The 17543-nt window shown below is 45.6% G+C and overlaps 1 protein-coding gene across 6 annotated transcripts in view; it reads right to left on the reverse strand.

Annotated features, from left to right (window-relative positions):
- Positions 1-17543, reverse strand: part of WNK3 (WNK lysine deficient protein kinase 3) — a 2095067-nt gene that overhangs the window by 902086 nt on the left and 1175438 nt on the right. The window lies entirely within an intron of this gene.

A 17543-nucleotide genomic window follows, 5' to 3' on the forward strand; every position in this document is an offset into this window, starting at 1 on the left:
TAACTTTATAGAACCAAACTTAGTCGAAATGCTGACGCTACTGAAAGATATGTACCCTACAAACTGTCCAGGGGAAATTTCCCCCTCAAAACATATATTGGAACATCGAGAACTTTGCTCCTTTTCTTTGTCGGTTTGTTAGGTCCTCTTTTCGTACAGGTTCTATTCCTCACTATTAAAAATGTGGCTGTCACCCCCTTGATAAAAAAAACAGGTTTGGATCCGCTGGCTGCGGCCAATTTAAGACCTATCACAAACACGTTATTCTTTCTTAAACCTATTGATAAGGCAGCGACTGCGCAGCTACAATCCCACATACTCAACTCTGGCATACTGCACCTGAAGCAATCAGGTTTCCGAAGCTTTCATTGAATGGAGACCGCATTACTGGAGCTCCAAACATACAGGTTAGGTAAACTGTAACACAGCCAGTGGGGGCTGCTGATGCTATTAGATCTGTCGGCAGATTTAGGCTTGCTGGATCATAAAATTCTGCACAATAGAATGGTGTTGGTAGGTGGACTCTCTAAAAATGCCATCTCCTGGCTTAGATCCTTCTTGGAGGGTTGTCAGTCTCGTGTCCATTGGGGTGATTGTGCCTCCGAGCCACAGACCATAACATGTGGAGTTCCCCAAGGGGCATGTCTTTCCCCCCCTGTTCAATATTTACATTATTCCTTCATGTGTCGAGTTGGAATCTCTGGGGATCCTTTTCTGTAATTATGCAGATGATTTCCAGCTGGTATTGAACATAATTGGGGACTAGGAGGCTGACCAACAAACGGTAGCCGAAGCATATGATGTTGTAAAACAATGGATGTCAACCAATTGGCTTTGCCTGAACGCTGCCAAAACCAAGCTGATGCTCTTCGGCTCCCAGCACGCTCAATCCAAACTAAGCCAAGACTACAAATGTTTTACGATAGAAGGTGCTCAAATTAAAATTGTGACGAAAGTCAAGACTTTAGGTACCTATATGGATGAAAGTCTTGATAGTGAGGCACATGTTACAGCCATTTCTACCAACACCAACTACACTCTAAAGGTACTTAGACAAGTAGCCCCATTAATATCGGTAGAAAACCGCATAAAACTTGTAAGAGCAGTAATATTACCTCGTGTGGACTATTGCAACGCACTGTTGGGGGGAGCTAATAAGGCTGATATCCAACAGCTGCAGAAGACACAAAATGCAGCTGTCAATTATTTTTCAGATGAAAAGTTCAGAACCCACTAGTGCGGCAAGAAGACAACTTCATTGGCTCCCAGTGGCTGCCCGTATCCAATTTAAAATGCTCATTACATGCCATAAGTGTATTTTTGGAAACGCTCCTTTATATTTGAAGGAGAAGATCAACATTTACTAACCGAGGAGAAGCTTACGATCCTCGGATGGCTCTCTGTTAGTTCTGCCTCGGGTAAAAAGATCTCGTGGTTTAGGACGGGCCTTTTATGTCCTAGGTGCTCAAGCCTGGAACTCCCTCTCACCACAGATGCGCAAGATAGAGAATCATCTTGCCTTCGGTAAACAGTTGAAGACAATCCTGTTTAAATAGATTAACTCCAGCTCTGTTTCCTTCTTACTTCTATCTTTCGGCGCCTGGATGCCTGCGGGCTTTGGCGCGTTATAAGCGCAATTAACATAACATAACACGGATGAACAAAGGAGTAGGTCCTGCATGGCTTCCATTGATGCAAGTCTGAAAAATGGAGAAGCAGGTGTTTTGTTGTAAAAGTTGAAGATCTTCCAGGTTACCAGGATGCACTCAGAACAGCAAGGGCTACAGCAAGGTAGCCCAGCAGAGAGCTTGTCAGTTCACTAGTTAGTCCAGAGACACTTCTGACGGCTCAGAAGGAATGGATCAAGGAGCACCGGTCGAGTTTGGTTGTTCCCATCGGTCAAGTGCTCAAAGCACCAACCAGGGTCTTGAGATCAGGCAGTGGAGCAGGGCTTCACTGCAGTTGGTCAGTTGCAGGGGACATCTTTGGGTAAACGTGCTGCTCTTCTTCGTAGAGGACGTAGTTCCAACAGTGATTTGAATGGCTGCAAGAGTCCTCCTTTTATCAAAGATCTGGATTGGAAGCTCTCCCAGACCCACCAACAGGAAAGATCCCCAGAACTGAAATCACACACAAACTGTCCATTTGCCTGCAAAAGCAGCAGCTTTCCCTGGGAAAGGGTATTCCATATACAGCATTTTGTGATCTGAGAAGGCAGGAAGGCGGCCAAAGAACAATATGTCCAAGGGAAAACCTTGTGGCACCGACCATCTTAGGGTGTTAACCATCTTTTGCAGCCTTTTGCTGTAAATGTTATAGTGCACAATTAAAAAATATAAGGCACGGTAGAAAAACATCTGCTGCCACATTGTAAAAGTAACCAACAGGCCATTATAAAAAAAGTTAAAAGAATACAAAGTATCCTAATCACACTTTAAGGTGACGTGTGCATTTGGAGAAACACAAAATCACAAAGCGAGACATAGGCCCTGATTAACAGTGTGTTTTTCAATGGGATTGCGCCGTTATAAAATACGTCTGTGAATCAGTCCCATAGTCGATCAGTACTGATGGTCTTATGGACTAATCTTTGTCCCCATCAGAATGAGCAAAAGTATAAGGGAAGTAAAGCAGAAGGCTTTACGGATCACCAAAAAGTCAGGACAGGAGTGTAAACGCACTAAAATGAAAAATTACATGCATGAAATACATAAAACAGTAGAAAAATACCTGCTACCACCAAATTGTCTTGGACACATTGTGAAAGTAACAAATGTTACAAAAATAAAATATGGATACAAAGTAACTGCTGTAATTCCCTGAAAAATAACAAGTAATCTGCAAAGGGAGACTGAATCCCTCCTGCACTGGTAGTCTTTGGGGCGGACCATTGTCTCCAAAACAGATGAGCTAAGCAAGGAAAGGAAAGTAAAAATGTTTTACATACCTTCAAAAGTCCGGATGGGAATCACACAAAAGCAAACAAATTGGGCCGCGGGAAGGGGTCCATTGATGTCAATGAAGGGAAAGCTGAAAAAAGAAAACTTTCCTAACAGAAGACATTTGCCGAAGAATGGGGTTAGAGAGTGGTGTGGGGAGGGGAGGTAGTGATGGGGGCAGACCTTGCAAGTTCTTTAAAAGTCTGCTAGAAATGCAAGTTAAGTAACAATGTACCTGTTCAACCTCAGACGTGCACTCAGCCCATGGCAACAGCTGACATGTATCAGCGCTTTCGGTAAAATGCAATAGTGGGATTCAAATACAACAGCTTATCATTAATTAGTGGGCAGTTAATCTTGCTGAATGAATGAAGGAACTGTATCAAGTCCACTGCCCAACTTTGGGGACTGTCAGGAGGGTAGTCAAAAGGGGCAGGCAATGCACCAAGCTAGATAATGATGCTACCAGGTGAGGTACAAGGGAGATCCCAAAATCACCTCACCGAGTCCTAGCTCGGAGTCAGGTGGCACGCACAGAGGAAACCCCCAAACCATCATTTTATATTCCTATACAGTGTTTTGGAAAAGCATTGGGAGAGCCAAGGCTGCCACTAGACGGACACAATCCAGGGAAACCTTTACAAAAGGAAAAGAACCATGTCTAGTATCTCTAACAGGGGGGAGGAGGGACTGAAGTATATAAACCCAGTATCTACATCAGGAGGAGGAGCTACTGGAGAGAGGGTAACGGAAAAAGGAGTTAGCTGGAGAGAAGACTCCCAAAGGCCAGTCCAATGCAAGGGTAGGGGAACATGGGGAGATTTGGCAAACGGGGGGCAGAAACTGCACAGCGTTTATGAATTTGGGGGGCAAGGGTGTCCCCAGCATTTTGAAGTTGGGATGCAGCAGTGTCCAAGATTTAGAAGTTGGGGTTGTAGGTTTACCCCTAGTTTTGAAGGTTAGGGTGCAAGCATTCCCAAAAGAGTTGGGAGTGGGGTGATGGCCTCACCAAAGGGCTGGAGGGGGGCGGGGGAGCAGAAGCCACCCAGAGAAAAAAGAATTGTGGTCAAAGTTGGCAGAGCAATCTAGAGACAGTTGTGCCTAAAGGGGTGAAGGTGAGAGGGAGATACTTGCAAAAAAGGAGATGATGTCCCCAAAAGGACGAAGGTGGTAGAGAGGAATTGGAAATTGGAACAAGAGTAACAAGAAGGGAGAGGAAAACGATTCTGTGGGAGTTGGAAAAGTAGGACTACTAAAACAAGAGGACTGGGGAGACATGAGACCAGCTAACCAGTCTAGGAAGACTCTGGCAGACCCAGTCAGTCGAAAGCAAGCAGAAGGCTTGAGGAGGTAAGAGACAGTGCTGCTACACTGTAAATGGGGGAGGTTATAATAGATGCAGAGAGGAAAGGGTGACATCCAGCCCTGAGACTCTAGAAAGGGAATGACAGGACAGCACTGCTATGTTCACATTACATAACTTCAAACATCGGAGGCCCAGTCTACGAGAGTGAGGAATGGCCTTTGGGACCAAGGAAGCAATCAACATGCCACAATGAGAAGCCTGGTGTAGACATTGGTTAATCGTGGAGTATGGGACCTCGAAAGCCTTCAACAAGTATTTCGAGTAAGGGCTGGAACTATTGAAGTCACCAACAACAGACCAGTTTTAATTGCTCATGGCCTCCTAGAAAGAGGCTGGAACAAGTAGAACCAGCCTTTATTCTTTCATGTAGTTGACAGGCTCCTCTAAATCAATCAATCTTACATTCCCCTTTGTTTATATAATCGCAGGAAGGATTCGATATAGGTTTCTGATGCAATATGCCTTAGGTTATTTTGAAAACTTTTTTTAAAAGGCATCCTGTACACATTTGACTAAAAAACAAACAAGATGACATTGGGTCTTGGTCTAGTTTCTGATCGCTGTCATGTACAGGACAGAGCTTAGACAGTGAAGGACAACCTTAGACTGTGATGGACTCCCAGTTGTTCGGGGCAACTTGGAGTTAATACTGTTACAAGGCTCCATTAGCTCAACAATAATTTAAATTCGATTTTAGGCCTAGGGATTGTAAATACATTTCTACTTCAGGGGAAAAGTGCGTTTCCCTTTTAATCCCAAACCCTACTATGGGCCTCATTACACGGAATGCGGTAAGGGTTTACTGGTACCCGTAAGGGCACGGGTACCAGTAAACCCTTATCGCCTTACTACGAGGTCCCTTTGCGGGACCCAACCTCAACGGCTGGTTTTACCAGCCGTTAAGGAACGAGCCCGCAAAGGGACTTTGGTGCAAATTACAGTACCGCAATTTGCGGTACCGTAATTAGCTCCTTCCCCATTCCCGTTGAGCCCTATGGGGGCAAAAATGGGAATGGGGAAGTACCTTGGTGAATGGGGAATTACCACCCCCCGCTCACCTTGGGGTAGGGCGGTAATTCCGAAATCCACCAAGGCGGACACGGTAAAATACTGGCGGCAACCATGGCGCTAATAGCGCCATGGTTACCGCATACCATGTAATAACCCTATGTGTGTTAGGTGCTGGCCACCAGACCTAGGGTCTTTCACAGCAGGATGCTAGGTACTTACCTACTTGTTAGAGTGTATGATATCCTGGTTCTCCTCATCTCATGTTATTTTATGATGGGTGCTGTACCCTTGCAAAGGACCCATATATAGAAATTTGGGCTAGGAGAGTCCTTGTATGGGCATTACCGTTTTTAAGCATGATTGGTATCTTTTTCGTACTGTGCATTATCTTTCAAGATACTTTTCTGAACTGATGGCTTTATATGTCTGACTTTTTAGTGTACATTGTCAACAATCCGTGTGATGAATTTTCTGGATTTATGTGGGTGGACAAATTGTAGCTCTGTGTCTACCTATAACCCCTACCCAGGCTTTAAACCTTGCCGCTTCTCTGCACACTACTGCCTTTTGAGAGCGGTATGGTTTCCCTTTCTTGTCAGGTGTTTTAGCCTTTGTTAGGCAGAATCCTGTGCAGTTCCCTTGGTGAACACTGCAAAAAGATTAAGACTACAGGAGTAAGCAGCAAACCCAAATGGTAGCAGCCTGCACCACCCAGATTTACCTGGTAGCTGTGGCTGAGCAGTCAGACTTCTCTCAAGGAGAGTAGGGCAGTATATAGAGTATACACAATAGGGCTAAAAACACAGTAGAGCAAACAAACACTGACCAGAGCTTTGTATACAAAGTATATATTTATTTAAAACACACTTTAGGCAATATACTAGCACTCTAAATCAAAAGCAAGTTAAAACAGATGTGAGCGCGTAACCTAGATGGCACTCCAATAGTTAAATTAAAGGGAGAGAAAAGAAATAAAACAGGTCCCAACACTTTTAGGAGTTCTCAGCAAGGGAATAAAGGCAGTATACACTGTAGAGCCAAAGTTCATAGGCCAGGCCCGCTTTAAATGGAGCAAAGCGAAATGTGCCCAGGATCACATGGTTTAAAATGCACTAAAAGTCTTTGCAGAATGTTCAAAAGAGGTTGGGGCGATTCAAGAAGGTAAAGTTAGAAGGTCTGGGGCCAACCCAGTTGGGAAGCCAAGGATTTAAGGGTCACCTTGGGCAAACCGAAGAAAGGGAGGCCAGACAGAACACAGCACCTTAAAGAGAGAGGAAGCTCCAGCGGTGGCAGTTGTTCCTAGCAGTGGTTGCAGTTTGTTGTTTCGACCAGGGGAAGAGAGGATCTCATCGAGGAGGAAACGTGGAGTCGATGCACTGCACAGGGATGAAACCAGCCGCAGAGTTAGTCGATAAAAGGTGCGTTCCTTTTATTCGCGGTCAAAGTGTTGAAGCTTGGCTATCCGGCCGCCGGGGTGCTTAGCACGGGCGATTCGACCAAGAGAAGTCTTTGGAAGGTGAAAAGGGCAAACTGGTTGGTCCCACCAGCTCAGAGAAAGAAGACTCGTCCAGCAGAAGATCTTCTCTGGTCGTTGGGAAAGTGGTGAGTTTGTTGCAGCAGGGCTCCACCAGTGGTGTCGTCGTTGCAGATGGCTCAGCTTCTTCCCTCTTCGGATTCTTAGGTACTGTGGTGACTTCTGAAGTTCCAGTTCCAAAGGCTATGCTTTTATGCAGAAAAACCCATATTGAACAGCCTAGCTGTCACTCACACATGCTAAGTGGTGAGCCGGTGGGCCAATCAGAATAGAGTGCGACTTGAGTCCAGGGTGCCAATTCCCCTCCCCACATATCCTGTGGAACCCAGACAGAGTGGCACCATTTGGAGGGCTTCTGTGGAGAAGCCCGCCAAAAAGTGGAACAAAGGACTCGACCTTGGTTAGAGTTACAGAGGACACGAACGCCATTTTAGAAAAGAGATCTGGCAAAAAGACCCAACCGTTGATTTAATATTAAATAAATAAACCAGCGGTATCTTTAACATTGCACCAAAAAGTGGTGCGTTTAAAATCAATGGGAAAATCCCATTGGGAATATTCCGGTGGAATATTTTGCGTGGTAACCACTGCCACCAGCCAGAAACTCAACAAGGGGGGACTGGACAGTGCCCCCTTGAAAACAGACCCAGGGGCAATCGAATTAACCCCTTCCAGTACTTCCACAATATGATGGTTTGTACTGGTTCTGTTCACAATTTTGGACTAGTAAAGTAAAGTCAATGGTGACTTTACATGCCCTGGGAGACAGTAGCCTGTCCCTGGGTATGGAGTCTATGTTTGGGGGTCACTATGACACCCCTGTGTTACTGCACTGAGGGTGCTGTGTAACACATACACAAAAACAGATGATACCCTATGGAGAAAAAAAAAAACATAGCCCATAAGCACATACAAAGTCAAAGACATACCTCAAATCATGACTAAGAGTGGGAGGAAGAGAGTTTCACTCTTAGCAGGAGAAAAAAACAAACCCCAAAAATACAGCAAAGCTGCTTGGGGACTCACTAGGTTTGGGAAATTAGCCTTAATAGAGAATTCTCCCTAACAGCCTTCCACCTAGAGTTATTTTTTTTTTAATATCCTCACCAGAGGGTGGTGCAAAAACTGCCTCAATTGCTATGTTCTCAGTGTATTGCTGGTCTGTGAATCCTCAAAAACATTATTGAACAATAATTACTTTCTCAAAGACTAAGAGGATCTATCGCTTTTATAATACTATATTTTCATGTTATCTAACATTAGTATTACGCCCATCAGCCTTACCCCCGACCCAAACCACATCAAAGAAGCACAGTGCCACACCTACCTCCCCCACACCATACATTTTTGTTCCTATGAACAACTGTCATGCTTCCTCCCCTCAGTCTCCTCTCGACAAATAGAACAGGCTATTGTGCATATTCCCATTTACCCATAGCTTCTTATGCTTCTTTGGGCAAACTCTTTATGTAGGGGTTTGCGTGTACGGAAAGCCCCTCCAACGGTGTTACAACGGACAGTGGTTTCCATGAGCAGCGGTGTTGCCTCCCGACTACACTTCGAACGAGGCAGTGACTACCTGAATGTCATTTCATCACAAAGTTGCAGTGTTCAGCCAATTGGGACACGTGCAGCTCTGAAGACCACGATTCCCATGGATTAAATGCTACAGCAAGCCCAATACAGTGCATCTCAATGTGTATCCTGCAGAAGTAAGTAGCATTATTCTCGTTTTGAATATCCTGGTCTCTGACCCTGGTTTTCCATTTACTTTTTGGCGTGCTCTGGATCGCTCTGGATTTGGTGTTGTAGGTATGTCTCCTGTGTTTTGTTTTTTTAAAGCTTGGAGCATCTTGTAGTTAACCTCTTGGCTTTGGCTCATACTCACAATCTGGACCTGGCTCATGCTGTTATCATGGAAATTGACTGATGATGAATTCTCTTATCTTGCATTCCACTCTTCGGGAGTCTTGGCCTGTCCGAGTTCGTCAATTCCTCCTTTTTTTCACTGAATTTCTAGAGCGCATCATTTGGATATGCTGTTCTCTTGACTACCTCCCTAGTTTGCACCTTTGTGCCAACCTGACAGGCCCACATGTCCTTTTCGTGCTCTCTGACTGTGCTGGGCCTTTTCTGACTCTTCAAACTTGTTTCAGGGGAGCATTGTATCCTCATGCCGCCCAGGGTTAGTAGTAATTCTTGATGCATCTGTTGATCAACCTTCGTCGGGTGGTATCCTGACCCATGGGCTTGTCTACTAGGAAGCTGGAATAGGTATTAGGTTCAGTGGAGTCTCATTCCATACTTCAAGATAAGAGATGGAGGCCCGGGGAGGGGGAAGAGGTTATCTTTTGTAAGCACTTTCTAAATGTTGTTCTTTTTCAGCCTAGCATGGGAGAGAACCTGGTGGTATTCATCCTGCCTTTCCACTCAAGCTCTATACCAGAGTTCTGTCATTCCTTACTGGTGCCTCAAATAGAGATCATGATCCCTCAAACAGGAAGAATTTAATTAAGAAGATTCATGGAGACCTTTTCAACTATATGCAAAGAGCAAATTGAAAGATGTTCAACAAGAAAGGTTTCCCTAAGTAGGGTGGAATGCTGCAAACATGAATGAGCAACAAATTAAGTTCTGAGGCCACTTTACACAACAGACAAGCACCCCAATCCTTCCTGAACATTCGTCAGGGGACTAGAGGAGGATGGAGGGATGGTGGTAGAAGGACACATTAACAGAGTATTATAATCCTCTGGATTCTGAAATAATAAAGCAGCCATTCGTTCTAATGGTCAATCATGTAGGAATAGTAGTTCAAAACAATATTTAAGTACTCCAGAATAATAAGTCTTCAGCGTTTGGATGAGCTTTTAAAGGAGAATTATAAAAAATAAATATGTGCAGGAGAGAATCTTTAGATCAATACTGACTAAATTATAATTATATTCTGGTGGTAAAGTTAGGAAAGGGCTAGCAACAAATGGCATGCATTATTTACCGTAAAAGCATTTCTGATGATTGTATCTGCTTAGATTCACAGGCTGTGCATATAGTCCGACATCCAGTGGTCACCGCAGAGTATGTCTTTCGAGAATCGAAAGGCGACGACGACATGGGCGTGCCTGTAACACTATCCCTAACGTGACGTGTAGTGTACCCAAAATCCTATGACTATCGTGAGTGAGTACAGAAAAGAGAAAGTTGTAAGACGTCTATGTTCCTTCCATCAGAGCAGGGAGGGGGGGGCGCATGTGAATCTAAGCAGACACAATCATCAGAAATGCTTTTACAGTAGATAATGCATGTCTTCTGATGCTTGTTAGTCTACTAAGAATGACATGCTGGGCATAGACTAGCGAGCAGTACCCGGAGTTGGAGGTGGGTTGTGAGAAGTACCAGTAGTGAAAAGATGTCTTAGTACTGCTTGTCCAACTTGCGAATCAAACCTAGAATAAGTGTCTAGGCAACAGTGTTTTGTAAAGGTGTGTACAGAATTCCAGGTTGCCGCTTTGCAAATGGACTCTAGGGGAACATTTGCAATGAATGCTATGGAAGCCCCAGTGCCTCGAGTAGAATGCGCTCTAAAGGGCAGTTCTCTCTTAACAAGAGTGTAACAGTGTGATGCATTTGACAATCCACTTAGAGATAGTAGTTTTGGAGACCGGGTCTCCTTCGCTACCTGATGCCACAAACGAAAAACTGATTTGTTTTTCTTAGTGGTCTAGTTCTTTCCATGTAAAACATGACTGCTCTGCGTACATCCAGTGTGTGCAGGCTTCTTTCTCCAATGTTTGAGGGGTTCGGAAAGAACGTTGGTAGTTCGAAGGATTGGTTCACATGGAACTTCGAAATGAATTTAGGTGCAAAGCTAGGGTGAGTGCGCAGAACCACTGCATCTCAGTGGACTGTAACAAAGGGGTCTAGAACTCAGCACTTGTAGTTCACGACTCTCCTAATGGAAGTAATGGCTATTAAAAAAGCAGTTTTGTAGGTGAGATCTTTGAGACTTGCTTTATGCATGGGTCCGAACAGAGAACCCATAAGTCTTGTCAACACTACGTTTAGGTCCCATCCGGGAGCTGGGTTAGAAATGGGAGGGTCAATTCTTATTACTCCTTCTATGAAAGCCTTAATAACTGGTATCTTCCACCACAACACCTTTTGTTGTGATGTAGTGTAGGCTGAAAGAGCAGCTAAGTGAACTTTTAGAGAGTTAAAGACAAGGCCTGAGACAAGTAAATGAGTCGGGTACAAACCGATGTGTAGGAGAGCAGTCAATGGGGTTGATGCTCTTAAGAGTTGCACCAAATGACAAAACGCTTCCACTTACTGGAATAGCAATATCGTGTTTTAGTTTTCCTTCCCTCTCTGAGTATGTCCATACATCTTTGAGGGAGTTGCTGGTGCCCGAACTCTATGACCTTATGAGCCAGGCCGCTAAATTCAGTGTTTGCAGGCATGGGTGAAGTGCGTTTCCTTTCTCTTGCAACAACATGTTGTACGGGCAAGGCAGTTTCATTGGAGGAGATGGGGAGACATCACCATAAGATGAGCGAACCAGGGTTGGCGGGCCCACATGGGGGCCACCAATATCATTGTGACTGGTTCGTGGTGCATCTTTTGCACTATCTTGTTGAGTAGGGGAGTCGAGCGGGGTGGGAGGGGAACGTGGGGAAGCGTAAACAAATTCCCCTGACCATGTTATCCAAAGTCCGTTCCCCTTGGAACGTTTCTGGGGGTAGCTGGAGGTGTAATCTTGGCATGGAGCGTTCTTCCGAGTTGAGAACAAATCAATCTCTGGGAAGCCCCATTCTGCCAAAACGTTGGAGACGATGTCTTCGTGTAATTGCCATTCGTACTCCATGGGTAGTGGGAAATCTCTGCTGAGTATGTCTGCCAGAAGATTTACTTCCCCTGGAACATGTGTTTGAGAGCGCACTTCCAAATGTTCTGGGACAGTTTGGACAGCCCTGGAGAGTGAGTGTCCCCTTGCTTGTTCAGATAGTACATGGCCGTAGTGCTGTCTGTGAGGATCAGGACCATCTTTCCCTGCAGTCGTGTCTGGAAAGCTTTTAATGCTTTGAATACTGCTAACAGTTCCAACTATGTCTGACGACCAAACTCTGTGCGCTGTCTGATGAAGCAGGTGAGCTCCCCAGCCTGTGGTAGATGAGTCTGTAGTTAGAGTGACCTCCAATGCGGGGGTGGGGAAGGATTTCCCCTTCAAGAGGTTCTCCCTCGACCACCACCGTAGTGAGAGAATGAGGGCTGGCGTGACAAACCACTAGATCGTCCCATTGTCCACTGGCCTGATGCAACTAGCTGCTGAGTCACCCCTGAATTGGGACGCAAGCGCGCAAGAGGAACCACATAAATGCATGACGCCATCATTCCTAACAGTCGCATAGCTTTGAGTACTATTACCTCTCGACTGGCTACATATTGAGGGATTTGAAACAGCATGTTTTGAACCCTCGCGTTAGAGGTGAAGACGAGGCCGTCCTTGGTTTGATTTCGAGCCCCTAGGAACTGCTTGACCTGACTAGAGTCTAGGCTGGATTTCTTCTCGTTGATGGAGAATCCCAGACTGAATAAAAGATCTAAAGTTCTTTGGGTATTTGACAGGCATGTCTCATAGGAGTACCCTGTCATGAGCCAGTCGTCGAGGTAAGGATACACTGGAATGGATTGCCTGTGCAGGTGTGCTGCTGCCACTGCAGGTACCTTTGTAAATACCCTTTGTGCAGAGGCTATGCCGAAGGGTAGTACTTTGAACTGATAGTGCTCGTCTTGTATCATGAATCTGAGGTATTTTCTGTGCGCTGGCAACATTGAAATTTGAAAGTATGCATCTTTCATGTCCAATGTTGCCATGTAATGTCCCTGTGTGAGCAGGGGAATTACTTCCTGTAGAGTGACCATGCCAAACTTTTGGTGCTTGACTAATTTGTTTGCTGGGCGCATGGTGAGATCCTTTTGGGGTACAAGGAAGTACACTGAATAAATACCCTTGTTTACCTTTAGAAGAGGTACGACCTCTATGGCGCCCTTTTCCAGCAGGGTTTCGACTTCTTGTGGCAGGATGCGCAGATGTTCTGCCGTCAGGCGTCTTAATTGGGGGGGTCCGGCAGAATTCTATACAGTACCCGTGGGCAACGGTCTTTAGTACCCACTGGTCTGTAGTTATTCCCTCCCATGCTTGAAGAAATGATGTTAGCCGGCCCCTGACCAGGTATGCATGGGAGGGGACCCGGAAATGCAGGTAATCTCTGGCCTGGGGCCAGGGAGCATCGAGGGGTAGAATTCCGGCCCCTTCCTTTACCGCGTTGTTGCCCACTTATGGGATAAGGGGTGGTGTAGCTGCTGGTTCCTTGGGGAGAGGACCAGTTATTTCCCGAGCTATACTGATTTTGAGGGAAACGTTGGCCACGAAAGTAACGTCTATTCCCGCTCCCCCTTCTTTGTCAAGGTCTCTGGGTGATCTGATCCAGAGTCTTAAAGGTGTCATGCTCCTTTGCAGTTTCGAAGGCTTCATGCACTGCCTTTCCAAATAAATTAGCTTCCTCCACTGGTTTATTTATCAGTGAAGCTCGTGTTTCTGGCTTGAAACCATAGTTCCTTAGCCATGCTTGTATTTTCAAGAGGGTACCCTGAGCCAAAGTCCTTCCAGCCGGCTCTGCTGCATTTAAAGAATTTCTTTGCATACTTTGGTTAACTTGTCTGACTTCTGCCACTGTTGAGAGCAGACGGGCCTCCAGCGGTTCAGGGACTTCTTGAAGACCCTCCTTCAGTTTGCCCCATCACGCATCAGCATAGCTGGCCAACAAAGTTGTAAGCCGCCCCCGCCACAGCAGTGATCCTTTTCCCCCAGAGCGTAAAGTCTCTTACACTCCTTGTCACTCCTTGTTCATGGTTTGGCCAAAGGAAATGGACTTCCTCTTGTGCAGGAAAATTGGGTAGCAGAATGAGATTAGGCCGTTTTCGCTATCCTGCTAATAAGCATACTTTTCCTTTAAACAAAACCCTTCGTAGTGGCCGGCTGATGGACAGATGGCAGTTCCCATGGAAACAGTGGCATCCGTTACGCTTGGGTCGGATCAGAAGTGTCACGTGATCTGGTCCTTATACGCGCCGTTCCACTGGGAAACTGCGTTTCTGAACTTTCCCAGTATGCCTTGTTGTCTTGAAATCTTTTGTTGCCGAACTTTTGCCGTTGCCTTTGGATTTTGCTTACGTTCTGCCCTTGTCTAACTTGTTGCCTGGTTTCTGCTGTCTTACTGGTTTTTTGAACCTTTCACAACCTGCCTTTGTCTTTTCCCTAGCTTGTGACTTACCTGCTCTTGGGTTCTTGTTATGACAAGGACGTTTTTGTTCCTGGTTTCCTGCTGTTCCTGAACTCTGATAGCACCTGGACATTTTTCTTCCTAGGAGGGAGCATTTCTTCACATCTTCGGTCCTTCTCCTAGAACGCGAGCACCGAGGGAGCAGCTTTTCTTTTTTATCTGAGGAAACGCAAGCTCCGAGGGAGACTCTCGATTATTGTTCACTTACACTTATACTGCCTTTGGATCACCGCAGTCTTCACCCTCCGTATTGGTTTACATGTTTCTTCATCTGTCTTGATTCTGGTCTTCGGATTCACGGGTAAGATCCACTCCTACTTCTTATGTTTAGCATAGTCAGATTATATGACATTTCTGATACCTTGTTTTGATTCTTTAGATTCAACACTTCCTGGCTCTCTGTTCCACAATGTTTGAATCAAGTCAATCTTTCAGTACAGGTTAGAAAGGGTGTGGATATTCCTTATTTTGCACTATTGTTCAATATTGTCATTTACAAGTGCGTTTTTTCCTTCTTTTCAGCCTGGTGCTCCGTGGGATCCATATTTCAATCAATTTGTCCTTCTGTAAGTATAATTAAGACGTCCAGAGGGTCCGATTGGTGGGAAGCTCAAATATTCCTCACTACGTGTCAAATACACGGAAGACATATTTTCATCGTTTTCTGATTTCCATGATACCTTCCCAGTAGATAGGGGAACCCCTGCTCTTTTCCTGGTAGTTATCACAACCAGTGAATCTGGAGTAGGATGACCCCTGATGTAGAGGGGTTAGAGGGGGAGGGTCGAAAAAGTTGTTCTACCCTCAGATTCATTGCTCTAGTAAGTGCAGGTATTAATAAAGAAGGGGCCAATCGCTTCTTGACTGAATTTAGGAGAGGAATGGCTTGGCTGGTAGGTGGTTTTTCTTTTAAAATGTCCTCCACAAAATTAGCTTCTGGAACGCTGCTTTCCTCAATATGCCGTTGAAAGCCATTTGATCATCAACCGGGGAGGCCTTTCGAGTGGTGGTGGTTGGAGGGCAGATCAAGCACAAGGCATCAGGTTCCGGTGTTGGAGTAGCTGACTGCCAAGGGCGAGGATCAATGTGGTCTGGGTATACTCCCCAAACCTCAGTGGGATCCAAATGAACCTCCTCAGAGTCGACAAAAGGATCTTCATCTTGAGCCTCCTCCCCAGTGAGGTCATAAGTATATTCCTCTTCCTCTTGAGTAGGGTCAAAGACCCTCTGAAGCTTTCACAGGGAGAGGGGGATTTTCTTCCCTAGATCTCTTTGATGTGGACCTCAGAGTTCCACAAATCTCTCTACCCTGTCCATGCATCCTTCAAGTTTTTCTCTAGTCCAAACAGATGAACCAGAGTGGTCCATGGGTGGAAAGGGCTGTTCTAGTAGATCTGTCTGCAAACGTTGAGATTTCTTCTTCAACGTCAAAGAAATCCCTTCAGGAGCTTCCGAAAAGTATTTTCGGTGTTCCGACAGTTGGCACGTGTCCCTTTGTTTGTCTGTAGGCCTTTCCATAGGTTCCAGTAACTCCTTCAGCTTATCTTTGGATTTTGACGAATCGTTGTGCTTGATCTTGGGTTTCGATGAATCCTATGGACCGTTGCTTCTGAGAATCCGCCAAAATGATCCTGCAGATGCTTTCGGTAATCACCTCCACATCGGGAAGTTCTGAAGTTTTTTTGCGACTATTTTCGGCAGAACCGGGGCCTTTTTGGCCGTAGACGCTTTCTTACGATGCGTCACAACGGCCTCCCGAATTTTGGGGGCAGTGCCCTTTGATTCAGAGGGCCCAGTCACAAGACGCTTCTAAGTTATCGGTGTGTCCGTTGGTGCTACGGATCGTTTCAACTGTTTCATCAAAGACGTCCCTGGGGTTGTGTTTTTAGTGTATAAAACATGTGCGTCTGTTGCCGGGGTGTACATTCCCCATAGCAGGACCCGAGTCTTGCCGGGGTGTACATTCCCCATAGCAGGACCAGAGTCTTGCCTAACGGGGCCGGGGAAAGACGACGCAGATCGAGGGTGCTCCGCCGAGAGGTCAATTGCCTCCGAATCGGAAGCTTGTTCATCACTCAGCCCCTCGTCACAATAGGCGGTTGTGGCAGCGGGAGTGCTAGACTCGGCCTGCGAAATTCGGGAGACCGCCCACCGCTTAACACAGCGCTCCTTCAAAATTTCCAGGCACATGAGCTTGCAAGCCGCACAAACCGTCTCGTGATTAAGGGGCAAACACTGATTACATTTACAGTGTTTATCCTTCCAAGGGAATTTGGCCTTACAAGAAGGACAAACCCTAAATGGAGTCCTCTCCATAGCTGAGGAAATAGAAAGTGACGAAGAGACCCAGGGAACAAAGAGAGGAAAGGGAAAGGCATTCTCAGAAAGGGAAATGTCCACCCCGACCACAATCTCCTTTACTGTGTAGGCCGGCCAGAAGCCCGGCCACGTTGTCGCAGCGCCGACCCTGTCCGTCGAAGATCAGTGAAACTGTCTTCGGTGGAGACCAGGAAACAGCAGTCGATGGAAGGGACGGTAGGGTAATATTTATAACTCTAATAATATATATACGACCAAAGGTCGAAAACAACTATAGCAATTTCTCTGGACGAGCTCTCATAAGGCGACCAGTATGCTGGGCAGAAAAAAACAATCTGAGGGACCTTGACGCGCGAGGGATTTTGGGTACACTATATGTCACGTTAGGGATAGTGTTACAGGCACGCCCATGTCAACGTCCCCTTTTGATTCTCAAAAGACAAGATGCAATACTCTGCGGTGACCACTGGATGTCGGACTATATGCACAGCATGTGATTCTAAGCAGATTAACAAGCACCAGAAAGCCTTTACCTTATCAGTTTAGATCTTTGAGAGCATTCGGTTTTAACCAAAAATGTATCTCTGCTGTCAGATGACTGCAATGGCCAGGGCTAGTAACAACGCTATATTTTAGGGTGGGAAGGGGTGTTGATCCAGTTTTGTAGCCTCCAACATGTCTTCTTTGTATACGTTTTGGACCCAAATATGTGCTTTTTCTGGGATGCCAAGGAGTACTTTACAAAGAAAATTGAAGCAGAGATCCTTTTATACTTAAATATTGAGACAAATCCATCACAGCGGAAAGGAGGAAGAGCTTGCGATTCTTGCACAAAATAACTATTCCTTGCTAAAGCATTAGAGATGGCCCGAGAGACCGGGTCTGGTTTGTAGCTCTGTCCCCCACATGGAAAATACATATTGTGTTAGCTGGGTAATGGAACATACTTTAAAACTCATGCCCAAATTGGACTTGCTGCATTGGCTTTGTGCAGAGGCTTTTCTAGTGGCCATTACATCAGTCAGCAGAGA

Source organism: Ambystoma mexicanum, chromosome 2p, assembly GCF_040938575.1.
Source record: "Ambystoma mexicanum isolate Mex_15411 chromosome 2p, UKY_AmexF1_1, whole genome shotgun sequence".
NCBI lineage: Eukaryota > Metazoa > Chordata > Amphibia > Caudata > Ambystomatidae > Ambystoma > Ambystoma mexicanum.